The sequence below is a fragment of the Phalacrocorax aristotelis genome, chromosome 1 (genome assembly GCF_949628215.1).
Source record: "Phalacrocorax aristotelis chromosome 1, bGulAri2.1, whole genome shotgun sequence".
NCBI classification, from domain to species: domain Eukaryota; kingdom Metazoa; phylum Chordata; class Aves; order Suliformes; family Phalacrocoracidae; genus Phalacrocorax; species Phalacrocorax aristotelis.
The window spans coordinates 30363458-30378509 of NC_134276.1; the positions used below are offsets into that span (position 1 = coordinate 30363458).

A 15052-nucleotide genomic window follows, 5' to 3' on the forward strand; every position below is an offset into this window, starting at 1 on the left:
TTATGGCAACATCCCACTGCGCTTCCAGTTCCTCAGGAGATTTCAGACTTGTTCTACCCTGAAGTGAGATATGAAAGATCAGAGTCTGATCATCTCCTTCACTATGGTAGACCTGGGGCTCATCTGTTGACTTTAGGGGGCTGAAGGAAACAGAAGATGGGAAGAAATGAAATAACCCAGGAGAGATCTCAGGATTAAGAGTTTCAGTGCAAGTATTGCCTTCTTAAACACACTATTTGGTCTTTCTACTTCTCATATGTAAGATGCCTTACAGTGACAACGATCAGCAGGACTTGCCAGGTGCAGTTGGTATGCAATTTGTGGAGAGTACCTCGTCAGCTGAGAGGCAGGGCAGGCAATGGACGGCACTTGGTTGCCTGGACATACCCTGAGACGCATACTGATGGACAACATCTGAGCTGGCTTAACAGCAGCACTCAAAATGAGCAGCCAACTTCCAGAATCTATGGATTTCAAAACTGGTGCTGTTCTATTAGAAATGACACCCAGTCCCCCAACATCTCTTGAGCAACTTCATGTTTTCACCTTGAAACACTTAGTTCAGACTCAGACCTACAAAAATACTTTTCTCTGTTTTCTTCAGAGCAGTATGCCCTGCTCACCTGGGAAAGAATATGTAAGAAGACAAATGCTGGGTTTTAGATTTCTCTGTGGATCACTCAGTCCTGTATACCATGGCCTCTAGATATTCAAAACTGACGTACTGTAAAAAAAAAAGAAACAAAGAAGAAAAGAAACTCACAGTTGGTGTGCCAGAACAGCAACAAGCAGGAGCAACTTGGATGCTGCAAAGAGCTGAGAGCACCTGCCTTGCAGAAGCTGCAAGCAGACAGGCAAAGCATGGTAAGCTTCCTTCAGTATTGCTGCTTAAGATGAAAATATGCGGTGAGAGAACACTTTAAAAAAATTCAATAGCAAGCTTTGTAAGTCAGATTTAAATGCCAATTGCTGTGTGGTTTCCCCAAACAAAACAGTTGCCTTTCACTCAAGTCTGATATGAGATCCATTAATTTCCCCTCTTTATTCTGTCAATAGTTTAGCCATATTGGTTCTAAAAGGATTCAAATTACCCAGAGATTATTTTCTTGTAACTGTCTTTAATTACACTGTGGCTTCAGAATTTACTATGTTTTCTTTATGGAAACTTGAATTACTGATGTGAAGAATTCAGGACTGGGGGTCAAAATGAGCAGAGCTATTAAAAAACTAATTGTACAAAAAAATGAGGGTATTGTTGTTCTCTTTAGAGACTTGCCATTACAATTTAACTACCATTTCAAGAGCTCTGTTTTTCCCTTTTTATTCCATGAGGTATAATATGTTAATGTTTTCCCTCCTTTAGTATGGATTTATCAATTCCTGTCTGAAATCTCTTATTATAGAGAGAACTTCGGCAAAGAGACCTGGGAAAAAACTCAAGTAAGTATTTTATCCTCCAGAAGAGAAGTACTGGTCCTGGATGGGGACTTTTGTAATGGAGCCAAAGGGGGCTAAAATCTGATGACGTGGTGAAGAGGATTATCAACAGAAATGGGGCCCCCACAGCTCTGCACTTCACCATTATAATTATTTTGAGCAGCCTGTGCCAAAATTCAGTGCTGAGTCATACCCCCATAGAAGTTGAGCGGCTTGTGCTCAGTGTAAATCAGGAAACAACTCAGAAGAGGCAAAGACATCCCGCATCGGTGGTGACAGATGCATTTGTCTGTGAGATTAATAATGCCTTTACCAATTGCCAGGTTCACCTTTCCCCTCTGGGATTTCATGTGTTGTGTATCATAAACCAGACTTGCACATTTGGACGACCTGTGCTAGAAAGCGGCAAATGGCTGACAGAGTCCTTCCTTGGCTCGATGTTGACCCACCACTGCTCTCTCGGGTGGAGGAAAGCTGTGAGCCAAGGCCACACTAAATGCCGATGATCCTTTCAAGGGAGGTGGCTGTTGACTGGAAGGGTTTCCTGAGCGCAGTGCAAATAACCCTGCACTGTGGCGTGGGCTGGGAAAAACTCCATCAGGGGAAACTCATGCAACTCGCCTCTCTGCGGCCCTGTTTCATTGACAGGAAGGATGATTTCATTAACAGACCGCAGAAAGTACATTTATAGCTCAAAAAACCCTCACAAGTTCACAGCATGTTATTAACCGAGCCCATTACTTTTTGGGCATGCTCTTGTTCAGCAGAAATTTTAAATAACAGGCCCATGGCAATGGACATCCTAGAAATGCTGATACTTGTGGAAAAATGAATGGCGAGCTTTCTCACTAGTAATTTTTGAAACAGCAGTTTCAGTGGCTGCTAGGTGGTTTGCATGACACACAGCTCTGTTCCTCAGGAAAGAATTTGCATCCCAATATGCATTGCTTGCCTTAATTATTATTATGAAGGCTAAACACAGACAGATGGCAAAATAAACTCTGTTAGGTTGGTGTGAATCTGAAGTTCCTTCCACCAACATAACTGGGAGCAGATATTGAGCCAAAACATATAGAAAGCTCTTGATGTGAGTCTGAGATGTCACAGTTTGCACAAAAAAGATCTGAGAGTCAAGTTCTTGGCCTCTGGGGCCCATATATCAAACCAGAGTGGATGGTGACATTCATAGAGATTTTCTGGCTCTTTTCAGCATGCACATACATGCTTAGGTTGGGCCTCACACTCATTTTTGTCTGGATCTGGCAGCTTGCTTTCTATGCTGAGCTGATAGTAGTTTTGTCTTTCAGATGTTTACTTGTGTTGTGCCTGCAAGCAGGCCAGAAACACTCAGGCTGTTCTGCCTGTGCTCTGATTTTCTGCTCTCAGCCTCTGAAATGGATTTGCACATAGTGTGTTTTATTCCTCCTTCTTCCCCCGGTATAACTGTATTTCTCCGGTAGTGCCTTGCTGCATTAATGTCAGGAGAACAGGAAGAGAAATGTAATGTCAGATGTAGCCAAAATACAAGAGGATGCAGAGGAAGAGGAGGGACTGATATAAACATTTTCTATTAGACGTAAAGAAATGCATACAAGTGAACTCTTCTGGACAGGGTACATGGGCTCATATTCAACCTGTATAACGCTGGCTGAGATGACTCTTACCATCTAAACACTTACGCATCTAGGATAAGGCATGCCTTGGCTCCCTGTGCAGTCACTGGAGGCTGACAGCATTCATACAAGCTATTCATCTCTGGGGTAGGATGGGGACTCACCTTCTGAAAATACCTTTCTCTCACAGTCTATGAATGGACTCTAGGCAGTTAGCTCTGGCTACATGCATGACTTAGCTATCCAAAGGTAGGTGAAATGAATTGTAAATCTTCTTTGCAACATGTATGGTATGTCAGAGCAACTTGCCATTCAGCCTGCCTACTACCCAGATCTACTCAAATCCAATGGAAAGGAATCATATTTAAGCATACTGTGGGCAGCCTGAATATACCTCTGTCCCTTTCCCTGTATTTTTTGTGCTGCTTTGATTATGCTTATAGAGCCATCAGGAAAGGATTGCGAATTAGATCAACCTCAGTAGCTGCAGTGGGAAGATATTTGAATTTACTACTGGCTGCTTTATGCCATTAGTATCTCAGATCTAGAAAGCAATTGCAACAGGACCTGTCTCTATCAGGAGTTTCACTAGGTAGATAAGAGTGACTTTTAATGTAGGAAAGGAGACTAAGAGATGAGCATTCAATACTGAATGTTCCCTGTGTAGAGGTAAATATTGTTTATCATAATGCGGTGGTATAGGTCAAGGTTTTCCAGAACTTCTAGCGATTTTAGGTACTCAGCTTAAAATACTTGGTGATCGGGTCCTGTGAAGTATTTCAGACTGGGTATCCAAAGCCTACTTCTGAAACCTTGGTGTTAACCACTCCTCTAAACTCATGCCATCTTTCTTTTCTTCCCAGCCTTTGCCTGCTCCCACTGGGCTGGAGATGCTTTCTTATGCAGGTTTTTGTAGCATCTGACACACCAGGGCCAGGTTCTTTTCTGGCCCCTCTGGAAGTTGCTCAAGTATAGAAGATGGAGAGGGATGCAGGCTACGCACGAGCTCTGAGGAACAATTGTATGTGGCCTTCTGCCTAGTGTTCTTATCTAGAGCATCTATGGATCTTCTGTATCAACAGGGGAGGAGGAGAGAGCTCTGCACTGAGTTGAAAATGCTTAGGATAAATAAACATGAAGAGATAAGGCTAAAGGACTAAATTTTATTTTCTCATGTTTGTTTTTTTTTTTCCACTTGCATGTCTGTTTGAGGAACCATACCTCCTAGAGAAAGCACAGAGGAACCCCGACATGTCCCCTGTGTTCCCTTCAGCCCACCACTCCAAAGAACTCTTGACGGGGATTGATTCAATTTCTTTATTTTTCCTTGGAAATTGCATTTATAAAATCAGGAAGTTTAGAATGCTGGGCCCTGCTTTCTGGTTCTCCTGTGTTCAGCCCTATCACTGGCGGGATCATTTTCAGAGGGAAGTGGATTGGATGATTTCTGCTGTATGTTACCTGAAGTCATCATCCTCTATATTTTTCAGAACCCAGGCAAGAATCAAAAACACCTCAGAGACCTATGCTGTGTATGTTGTGACCTATGCTGTGATGTTACTGATTTAAGAAGCCTGTAGCATGCTAAATAAAGACAGTTTGCTGCTTCTCTGTGGCTTAGAGAGTGCTGACATCTATCCCAGTGCCTCCTGGCAGACCTTGCTGTCATACCAAGATGCCAGATCATGGCAGATCTGCCTGTAGCCTCTCTCTGAGGGCAAGAGGGAATCATTTCCCGTCTCACAGAGTAAGCCCTGTGAGGATTTCTCCTGCAGATGACAGGGTCTTTTGCCTGGGTTTGGTGAAAGGACATGCAAAGGGCGTGTATATATAATCTACATCTACCCACCACCTTTGCACTAGACTATGTCCCAGGCCTTTCCCGCTGATGCCAAAGTGACACTTCCAGATGGCTACATCTAATCAGTCGTCTTACAGATAGGCTTCACTGGGCATCAGCATGCCTGTGCAAAACTAAGCAGTGACGTGTAGCCACCATTCAGATTCAGACTGTAGACACTTAAGTTCAGGTGTCTATATGTCGGTGTCCATACATAAGTCAGATGTCTAAGCTCCCGTGAAAGGCAATGGAGATCTAGCCAATGGACCGAACCGAGTCTGCAGTTATTCAGCTGACCAGGTATATTTATCTGCCTCCAGAACCTGAATAACTCCACAGACTTTGTTCACTCATTCATGCAGCAGTCAGTTCAGGTGCCTTCAAGCCTGTCCTAGAGGTTTTCCCTACAAAGTGATGGGGAAATGAACACCACTGCTCAGGCTAATGGAGAGCATAGCATCTCTGCATGAAGAGGCAGTGCTTTGTTCTCTGAATTCACACTTACACAAGATCAACAGCCCTCTCTGTTTCTCCTTGTGGACAACCAAAGGTCATGAGAGACAGGCAGCACTTCTATGTGGCTTGCCCCAAACTAGCCTTGGTTTTCATTAGTCATACCTCAAAATATAAATACAAAACTCCACAAAGCAAATAAAAGGGGATGCCTCATTCCAGTAGGTTAGGTTATTTTCTGATCTTTGCTCAAGACATATCTTTTAGGTCAAACAGGTAGTATGCTGATTTCACCAGCAGCTGATAAGCCCATGATAATTTTAGTGTCTGTAGGACTTTGGAAATGCTATGAAATTCTGCTCTGAAAAAAAATCTGGGTGTTCACCTTTCTGAAATGAATGCACCATCTTTTTGTGTGGAAAGGAGGACAGACAGAGTAATGCTTCTTCACTCCTGTTTTGCCAGGAGAGGCCTTTGTAGGTCAGGTATGACAGAATGTATATATGTGCACTGCACCTGGCCAGGCATGCCCTGACAGTCTTGCTTCAAGGAAACCTGTGAATAAAGGACACCTTCTGAGGAAGTGTAGTCACATGCAGGGATCCATAATATAAAATACTTCAATGTTTCAACTCCAGCCTCCTCCCTCTCCTTCCTATTTTTTTTCCTCTGAAATGGCAGTGTGTTTCTCCATGCCAGGCTTTGGATGATATACGTGGGGAGCAGTTCACAAGCAGCAAAACTGGAAAATCTGACCAGTAGGTAGGGTGATGACACACTTCTTGGGCAGGCTGGGAATGGTATTCCCTTTACCAGGGCAATCAAAGCTAGAAGAGACTGTATGAACAAAGCCTAAGCTACTTGTGAGCCATACCTGGGTGTGTCTAGAAATGTTCTGCACTGGATCCAACACATGATTTGCATTTTCTGTTCTTAAAAGTGCCTGAGATCTCAGATCTTGGTTGATGTTTAAGACCTATCCACTTGCAAAGAGACAGCACTGGCTGTTCGTTTGAAGATCAGGATTTATTTTTTGGATGTGTGTATGTATTACTGTGAGCATGAGCATCATGTTGTTGTGGGCAGTGGAATCATAATAGAAATAAATAGTTGCTGCTCTTAGTGCTATGGCTTTAACTTGATCATATCCAAATAGCTGTGGTTATGCAGCTGGTGCCTGTAAGCAGTGACAGATACTCTATAAATACCATAGACAGAAAATAATTGAGATAGCATTTAAAGGGTCAGATGAACATCGTATTTTTGGGTTTATAATTTTATGTTGGGTGTGGGAGACAAAACTTGCTTTCCCAGCTTTTAGTAATATAATTATAAAATTGCCTGGTGTTTCCATTTCAGAAAGACACCCGTTTTCTTGCACTTTCCACCCCCTCTAGCACATGCACACAGAAGCTTTACAGTTTTTACTGTGGATGAAATTCTGAGCCAGATGTTGAATTTGGTTCTTCTGGTGTAAATCTGGCATCGTTATACCTTGACTAAAATTCTTCGAGATTTACCAAGTCGCAGGAATATAAATCATTATTAAATTGGTTATAATTGTCCCTTATATGGCACATTTTATACTCAACAGTCCTGTTGATGAGCTAGGTAGCAGCAAAAATGCAGGTTAAGCCAGAGGGAGAAGAGAAAAGATGTTTCATCAATAAATGTAAAAAAAATGGCATGATGTGATGTAGAATAATTTACTTAAACCATTAGGCCACAATACAAAGCTGTGACTGCTTTTAAATCAGGTTAGGTAACCTGGAGTCTGTTGCCAGAGAGTTCTTCAACAGTGAAGTGACAATGGAAATTTTAAATTGAGGAGAAGAGGAGTGCAAAGGCAGGGAGAAGCACGTAGTATTCTGTGTGCTGCAGAAGTTTAACAGCCCAAAGAGGAAAACCAGAATGGACACAAATTCAGAAAATGGAGCCTTTCATAAAGATAATGAGGTGCATTCAATGATTTACAGAAATGGGGAAAATTGCTCACAATTTTCTCTGCCAGTTTGGAGGTTTTTTTTCATCTACCAGAAATATCTCAGAGATAACACACATTACAGCCTTGAAGTTTAAAGAGGAATAGAGATGGACGAGTTAGATTGTCCTTTATCTTGCCATTCATGCAGGACAATTGTCTGTGAGCTAAATCAAGCCAAGTGGCTGTATTTTATACAGGTGTAAATGACTGAAGGGTACTTCGCAAGTGTGATTCAGCTGTCACATTTTAGACATCTATTTTCAGATGAGACGAATTACACTGCAGAAATGCCTATTTCTTCTTATTGACTATAGAGGGAGCCTGGGGTGACCATCCCGGATAATGGGAAAACATAACAAAAATGTGTAAGAGAGTATTTGAGAAAGGGTGTATGAGCATGTAATGAAAGAATGCATCATCACTCTTTCACAGACTGAAGCAAAATGAATACTGCATGCACCGCTGCCACCTCATGTTTAGTAAGTGCTTATCTTTCAGCCTTCGTGTTATCTGAGTGTATCATGTTATAACGGTCTACCAAGATGATTCATGTCATACACAGGAACATGAGCACACTCACGTATGTTCTTCTGTATGCTATTCCCTAGACAGCACAAGATGAAGCTTCTCAGGAGACAAAGAACCATTCAACATTGTTGTGAAATCGAGAGAAGTAACCCTCCTGGGATATTGTGCAAAAGTGTGTGAAATTAAGGCAAGGTGAGAGAACATCCTCTTTACCTCCTGTACAAGGATCAGAATGAGCTATGGGTCTCAGCAGTACAGACACTTTCCCACAAGGGAGACAGCCTGCTGAATATAAATATTGTAGGCAGTGAGTCACCAAAGATGATGTCATTGATTTATGCAAGGATTGCAGAGCTTGGATTTGGTGGGAGAGGTTTTCTTGTCTAAATGCAGCCAGACCGTGATGTGCAGGGTTTATTTGCTTCTGATTGTAGTAGAGCTTTTGCTTAACTTTTATTTGTATGGTTGGGTGCGTTGGGTTAGCTGCTCTGGAAAAATACATATTCTGGATGTCCTTTTGTTTCTTTCAATTATTCTGTGTACATTTTGTCCTGAAAGGAGGTTGTTTTTTCAGCAGTTACATAATTGCTGCGGCTGCTTATACAACCGGAGGAGGAGACAAGAATTGTTTTCAGTTAGCTTTCCAGAGAAGTGTCTGAAGTGAAAAAAATGCAACACATCTTTGATAGATGGTGTCAGATGGGACACTGATGTTTGGAAGGATGATGAAGAGGAAGAGACAGTTCATTCCTTATCAGGATGATAACTTATTAGCGGATATGAACTGCTGATGGCTGTCTACTACCACCACTAGTGTTTGTACATACACTCACACACACGTAAATGTACACTGGCTAAAGACAGGATCACAGTTTTAAAGATCATGGATCTAGGACATGACAGAATTCATATACAGCATATATTCATATACATTCCCAGATGTGCTACAGTTCCACAGTTTGTTTGGGACTGTCTTTGCCTTCTTTTTGAACTCTTCCACTGGCAATTAGAAAATAACTGCATTTCGGTCAGCCACAGAATTTCAGTGGGCTGAGGCAGCCAAGTTACTGCCATTTCAACCAAGCCACATGAACTGCAACTACTCCTTTTCTGTATTCACAAGAACATTTGTAAGGAAGAAAGTGTCATCTCACAAGTCGCTGAGGTAGCCTCCAGCGCTATACAAAGGACTTTTGTATAGCAATAAAAAAAACCCTGTTTGCATTATTATGTGCAGGGTCTTTTTCTGGCAGCATTTTCACAAAACTTGTTTTCTGGACTTAGTACAGTCTCCATAAAACCATGTTGTTGTGGGCAGAATTTTGGCATCGGAGAGCAGTTTCAACATGATAACTAAGGTTTTGCTTTCGTATTTACTTTGGGACATTAAAATTAATTTGGTTATTGCTAATTTGCATGTGACAGTACCTGGGTTCAGGCAGGCAGATTTCATCTTGGCACACCAGTATGAACCTGTTGCTTTTACTTTGGTAAGGTTGCATTCACCAAGAATAATACAATGTATGTGCATGTTGTCACAAGAACTGGAAAAAAATAACTTTCAGCCTGCTTCATAGAAGTATTTCAAACTACTGCATTAGCTTGTATTTCTTTCCTTACCAAAATAAAATAGCCACGTTTTCAATTAATTCTTTTGATGAAAGGTGTAACAAAAACATTTCTGCAGGCAAAGTAAAATGAAAGTTCACTGAAATAGTTCAGATTTCCTTGAAAATCTGAAAACAAAACTGTTTTCTATTTTCTCATAAAAATAAACACATGGAAAAGCTTGACAAGTTTCTACAAATCAGGGTTTTTAAGATATTTTGTTTTGTGAAAAATAAAAATAATTTTTTATTGATTGATGCACTGGGACCACTTTATTGTAGATAAAGAAGATTTCTGAAGGTACAAAGAGCGGAAATGCATCCAACACCTTCAGCAAGACATTTTTTTGTTCATTTCAGCACCACTTACGCCTCTCAAAATTGTCTCCTTGGTCTCTATTTTGTCTTGTTATGTCCTTTTACAGAGAACTTGTAACTTATTTTCAATCCTTTTTTATCCAGAGAAGCTTTAGGCCGAAGACAGAAGATTCTGCTGTGCAATTCCTTCCCATGCTGTGTTCGATGAAGTAGTAAGGCAGTATACTTGGTTTGAACATGGAACGAAACCTTTATTTCTGGGAAATAAGTCTATGGATGGCTCCTTACCTGGCACAAATTGTCCCAACCTACTGTGAAATCGATGCAGGTAGTTAGACTGATTGTATTTTTTGCAGGCTTTTTCTTACCTGATATTGGAAATCAAGGAACACCACATTATTGACTTGATGCTTGCTGGAAAATGAAAACCAGCTTAGTTAGCATTCCCAAAGTGAGATGTACTTCAGGACTGGGAGACTAGGGCTTTGTGATCTTCATCATTAGTGTTTCCCAAGGGAAGGGGCTGAGACTGAAGCAGAAGTCTGGCATCTGCAGAGTCAAAAATCTGTCAGAAATTGAAGCACAGAAGTTAAGAGTTCAGTCAGCCAAGGACCCTTCTATAGTCAGTGGGGCGATGGAGATCTCCAGAACACTCTCAGGTTTGGAGTTCAGAGCACACATCAGGCTTTTAGAGTGCCTGTCTTTATCCCTTGACTACAGAGGGAACTGAGAGTGACGTTGTCCTTGCATTAAGTGTGATGATGTCCCTTAAGTGCCAGTGCCATTAATTAAGATTAAGTGCCAGTGTCAACAGTGCTGGTATAAACACTGACCCCTGAGAGGTTTCCTCAAGACAATAGTACCAGCAGGCCTCTCTCCCAAAGTGGGGATGAGAAACAGGGTTGCACATCATCCAGTGTGTCTTTTGTTTTTCTTCTCCTCTCTCACCATGATATCAGTCTTCTCGTGTCTCCCCCATCCACACATATATCTGCAGACACACACTGTAGCATTATCTTACATTTCTTTTGAAAGAGAGCTTTTTAAGTCTTTATTAATAATTTCTCTTCCTTCAGCTGTGGATCAAGCAAGCAGATATGAATATTCAGAAGTTCACATCAGGAATATGGAATCCAGTGACCTATTTAGATAAATATTTTGCCATCATCCATCTACTAGTTACCTTCTCCACTTTTGGCAGGAGGAAATGTATGATCAACTTTTGTTCTCAAAGCAAAAGGAGAAAAGTAATCTAAATCATGGAGAAACCAGTCCATCCTGAAGCTCAGAGGTATCTTTTTACTTCTGTCTTTGTGAAATGAAAGCAGGGAGAGGAGAAGATTAAAAAAACCCCAACGAACAAACAAAAAATTGAGCAACTTAAGCTTTTGTGAGTATATGTTTTATAGAAAAAGAAATGCCATACAGAATATCAGCTCTTCTGGAGATTTTTTTCCTATTAGTGCCCTCCATTCCCAAGCACCCAAGATCCTAAATGTCATTTTCTGGTATGATCGGATTCTCTTTGCATTGTCGTAGCTCCTCTCAGTGAGAGCTTTATTGCTGACTTCAGTGAGAACAAAGATGGTTCGCCAATGAACACATTAAAAAATCTTTTCATTAATGTATCATTACAGTGATGTTAGCTCCATCCTTGTTCCTAACAGTGTCTCTTGAAACACCTTGTCCACTCTCCATAAAGATGACAGTTGTTTGTTGTGATGTCTGGAAAACCTTCCAAGTGTCTTTGATTCTGCTCCATGAAACAAGTCCTGCATTTGCTGTGTCACAGGGCAGGGACTGGAGATGACAGGTTGCAACAAAGGCATGATATGTTTCCTAGCAAGCCTTTTGGGTGTACAGAGCTCTTCCTAGATGGCTAGTTATGGTCTTCCCCTATTCTGTGGCCAGGTGCAACAACCAAATTCATAGGGGAGCTGATTGTCTACATCTAAGGGCATGGAAACAAGGAGAGAGTGTAGCGTTGCCAATGAATAAGGAAGGTATAGCTCTTACTGTGGGGGAGCATGATGAAAAGAAGCCACAACTGTATCTCAGCCTGTGCAGGAGGCTTTAGTCAGTTGTTTATACTAGCCTATTATTGCAGCTTTCCCTCCTGAGTGTCTTTGTATGTTGGGGCAAGTACTATTAGATGTGTCTAAAAAATATTAGGTCTTGCTAGATTGTGTTGTTTCTATCACAGACTAATCCATGGGTTGGGAAGGTGTAAAGGAGAAAAATGTGTGTCCTGGTAGTGTCATTGGCCCGTGCTTTTATTTAAAGGATGGATGATCTGGATGGAGGCCATGCAGTACCTGTCATATTTGTGCTCCCCAAGTTCTGCAGCTTGGCGGAACTAGAGGAGCTGAAGATGCAACTCCCCAACACTGCATCTCATGCCATCACAAGGAACCTTATCCTGATGAACCAGTGGCACCTGGCAGAGACAGAGCTTTCAAACCAGCTGGAGAGAAAAAAGGAAGACCTCAGGATCTTTTCCAAGAATTTGGAGGCAGAAAAGACAGAGAACTTGCCGTTTGCCATGCTGCTGAAACATGTCAGCTTAAGGAAGCTTAAGAAATAAGCTTAAGGAAGGGAAAAAAGGTGGATGCAGGCAGTGCAGGTTCCTTTATTTTCCTCTGCTTACAGTTTTTCTAGTATATCTCGTCTTAAACTTTGCAGTTCCTGTTGTAAGAGCGTATTTACCAGAGCAGTCCCAAGGTATTCTTTTTTCTCTACATGATGAATTACAACACCCAAAGCATACAAGCATCATCAGGGACCCTTGCAGCTATGATGATGGGGAACAGATGGCTGCACATGAAGAACAGGCCTTCCCTGGGAACTCCAGCTATGAGAGTTGCATCGTAAATTCATGCCTGAGTACCACTGGTACGCAGCTTTTCAAAAGAGAACCATGTTATGAAGAAGTAGAAGTGGTTCACAGTAAGAAAGGAGGGCATTTGTATTGTGTGTATTGCTTTGTCTTCAATCTGGAATATATGAATTCAGGAAAGTCCCGTCCCACACTTGCTAAGCAAAAGGTTTTTAGCTACTCCAGTCAGAGGTATCTTTACTTAGTACACACAGTTTGCTGCCCACTTTGCATGTGTTTATTTGTATTAGAACTCTGAGCTTCCAAACTTGACCACACAAAATGGTGACCATGAATTTGGCTTTACTGCCACAAATTCATGCCTTTAATTCTTCACTAAAAATAGGGGTTCAGAGAGATTCTCTGATTAGGGCTAAACTGGGAGGCACAAGAGTGCTCCTAAATTCCTGGGCCCAGATCTATCTCCTCACCTTTCCCAACTTCACAATGCACCATGTCCCTTGGCTCCCCACTCCTCCCCAGATCACTGCTTTCCCTAGGCAGCAAAAATCGCTGAGTGGGAAAGGAGCTGAGGTATTTTGTTAGCAAGTCCCTAACTTGTCAGTTTGTGCCTCCACAGCACACCTCCACAACACAGGATATAAGTTCCCTTTGGTCCTATCCTGCTGTTTAGCATGTCTTCTCTGTGGCTCTGGGCACTTGCACTTCAGGAAAGTCCTGTCTGAAGAAATAACTTTCTAAACAGATGCAAAATAGAAAGGGCTCAAAATCTGCCAAACATGGATGAGGATATTAGCACACTCAGGCTTGGGAGTCAAAAGAAACTTGGAAGTGGAGTGTCCACTCTACACATCAGTGTAATTCACCTCCCAAAGAGAGAAAGGTGGGAATCTTTCCTATGCTTACAGGGAGCTTTTCTTCAGCTATTAAACCAATTAATAGGATTTTGGCAAATTACAGAAATGTCTTGTCAAATTCTGTTACTGACTTAGTCAAATAAGAATAGAAGCCTTTATGAAGAAATGTACGTCTAAGAGCCAACTTCTTCCTCAGGAGAATTTGATTTGTGCACAGTCCTCTTCAGTGATGTTGTGACATTCACAAATATCTGCTCTGCCTGTGACCCCAACCAAATGGTGAACGTGCTGAATTCAGTGTATTCCAAGTTTGATTGATTAGGCAATGTCCATAGAGTTTATAAAGTAAGTGTTTCTATTAATATTTTCTTTGGTGGGGTTTTTGTGTTGTTTTGTTTTGTTTTGTTTTTATTTCTTTTGTTGTGTGTTTCTGATGAACTTTCTTCTCTCTAACCAAACAGAACCTATGGTCATCATAGGAAGTGAAACTGGCCTGAAAATTTGGGGTGGGCATTATTCCTTCTGAACTTAAATCCTCCGTTCTTGGAAAGTGACGCTCTCGCTCTTTTCAGTGCTTTGAGATAAGAATTTAGAGAACCTTTCCAATTTCCCTTTTACTCATACATGTAAAAAACCCAAACTAAAAATTTGTCACTGGGCAATCTTTGAAATGATAAAAAAATTATTTGCTGATCCTTGATAAGGGTGACTATTTATCCTTTGAATGTGCAAACATCCATGCCTTCAATGGAAATGGAAGCACTTAGCACCTCATGAGACCAGGCCATTATTTGAGTCCGTTTCACATCTATGGGAACTTTTCTGTTGACTTCAGTGAGTTGTAGGGATTGAGCATTTTATGACTGTAGAATTTCCCGCTGTCAGGATGAAGCAATAGGAGATCAATACCTGGTGGTTGGAGGTGATACAGTCCCCATCACTAGCCATGCACTAAGAGTAGCCAACCTTGCATTTGGTACGGGATTTGCCCCCGAAAGAGGTCATAAACCCCATGACTAAGGAGCCCATTCAGGTATGGATGACTGAATTCTTGCTTTGAAATAGATGTTATATATTGGTAGATATTTAAGGAAGACCTAAAATCCCTGTGAAGGTCAAGATACTTGCACTTCAAGCTAATATTGATGTTAAATGCTATGCTGAATTCAGGCTGTGGCGCTTTGATTTTGCTGCAGGAAGAACTTTGCAGTCCAGAATCCAGTAATGTGCCAAAATGTGCCTTTAACAATAGCCAAGTAGTCCATTCACTGACAATTTAGAGAAGCAAGTACTTGGAAACAAACTCCACCTTTACTGGTGTTTGTGACTAGAAAGTCATTTAGTAACTCATGCACAGACACAAAATAATTGACGTAATGATTTATTTTGCATGTGCTGCTTGGTTGTAAAAGCTGCTTATACAAGGGCATGTGTTAAATTTTTAATTGAAAATATGGAATTTTACACCTCTATTGGACAGCTACAAGAGCATAACATAAATTGTACATACACGAACACTAACATTAGCGTGTTGGGTAACGAGGAGGAGAGAACAGGCCAGTGGAGAGGTGTCCAAAGT

At 41.4% G+C, this 15052-nt stretch overlaps 1 pseudogene; it reads left to right on the forward strand.

The window, feature by feature from the left end:
- Positions 1 to 695: 695 nt before the first annotated feature.
- LOC142052027 (guanylate cyclase soluble subunit beta-2-like) lies at positions 696 to 14493 on the forward strand (annotated as a pseudogene).
- Positions 14494 to 15052: the final 559 nt, after the last annotated feature.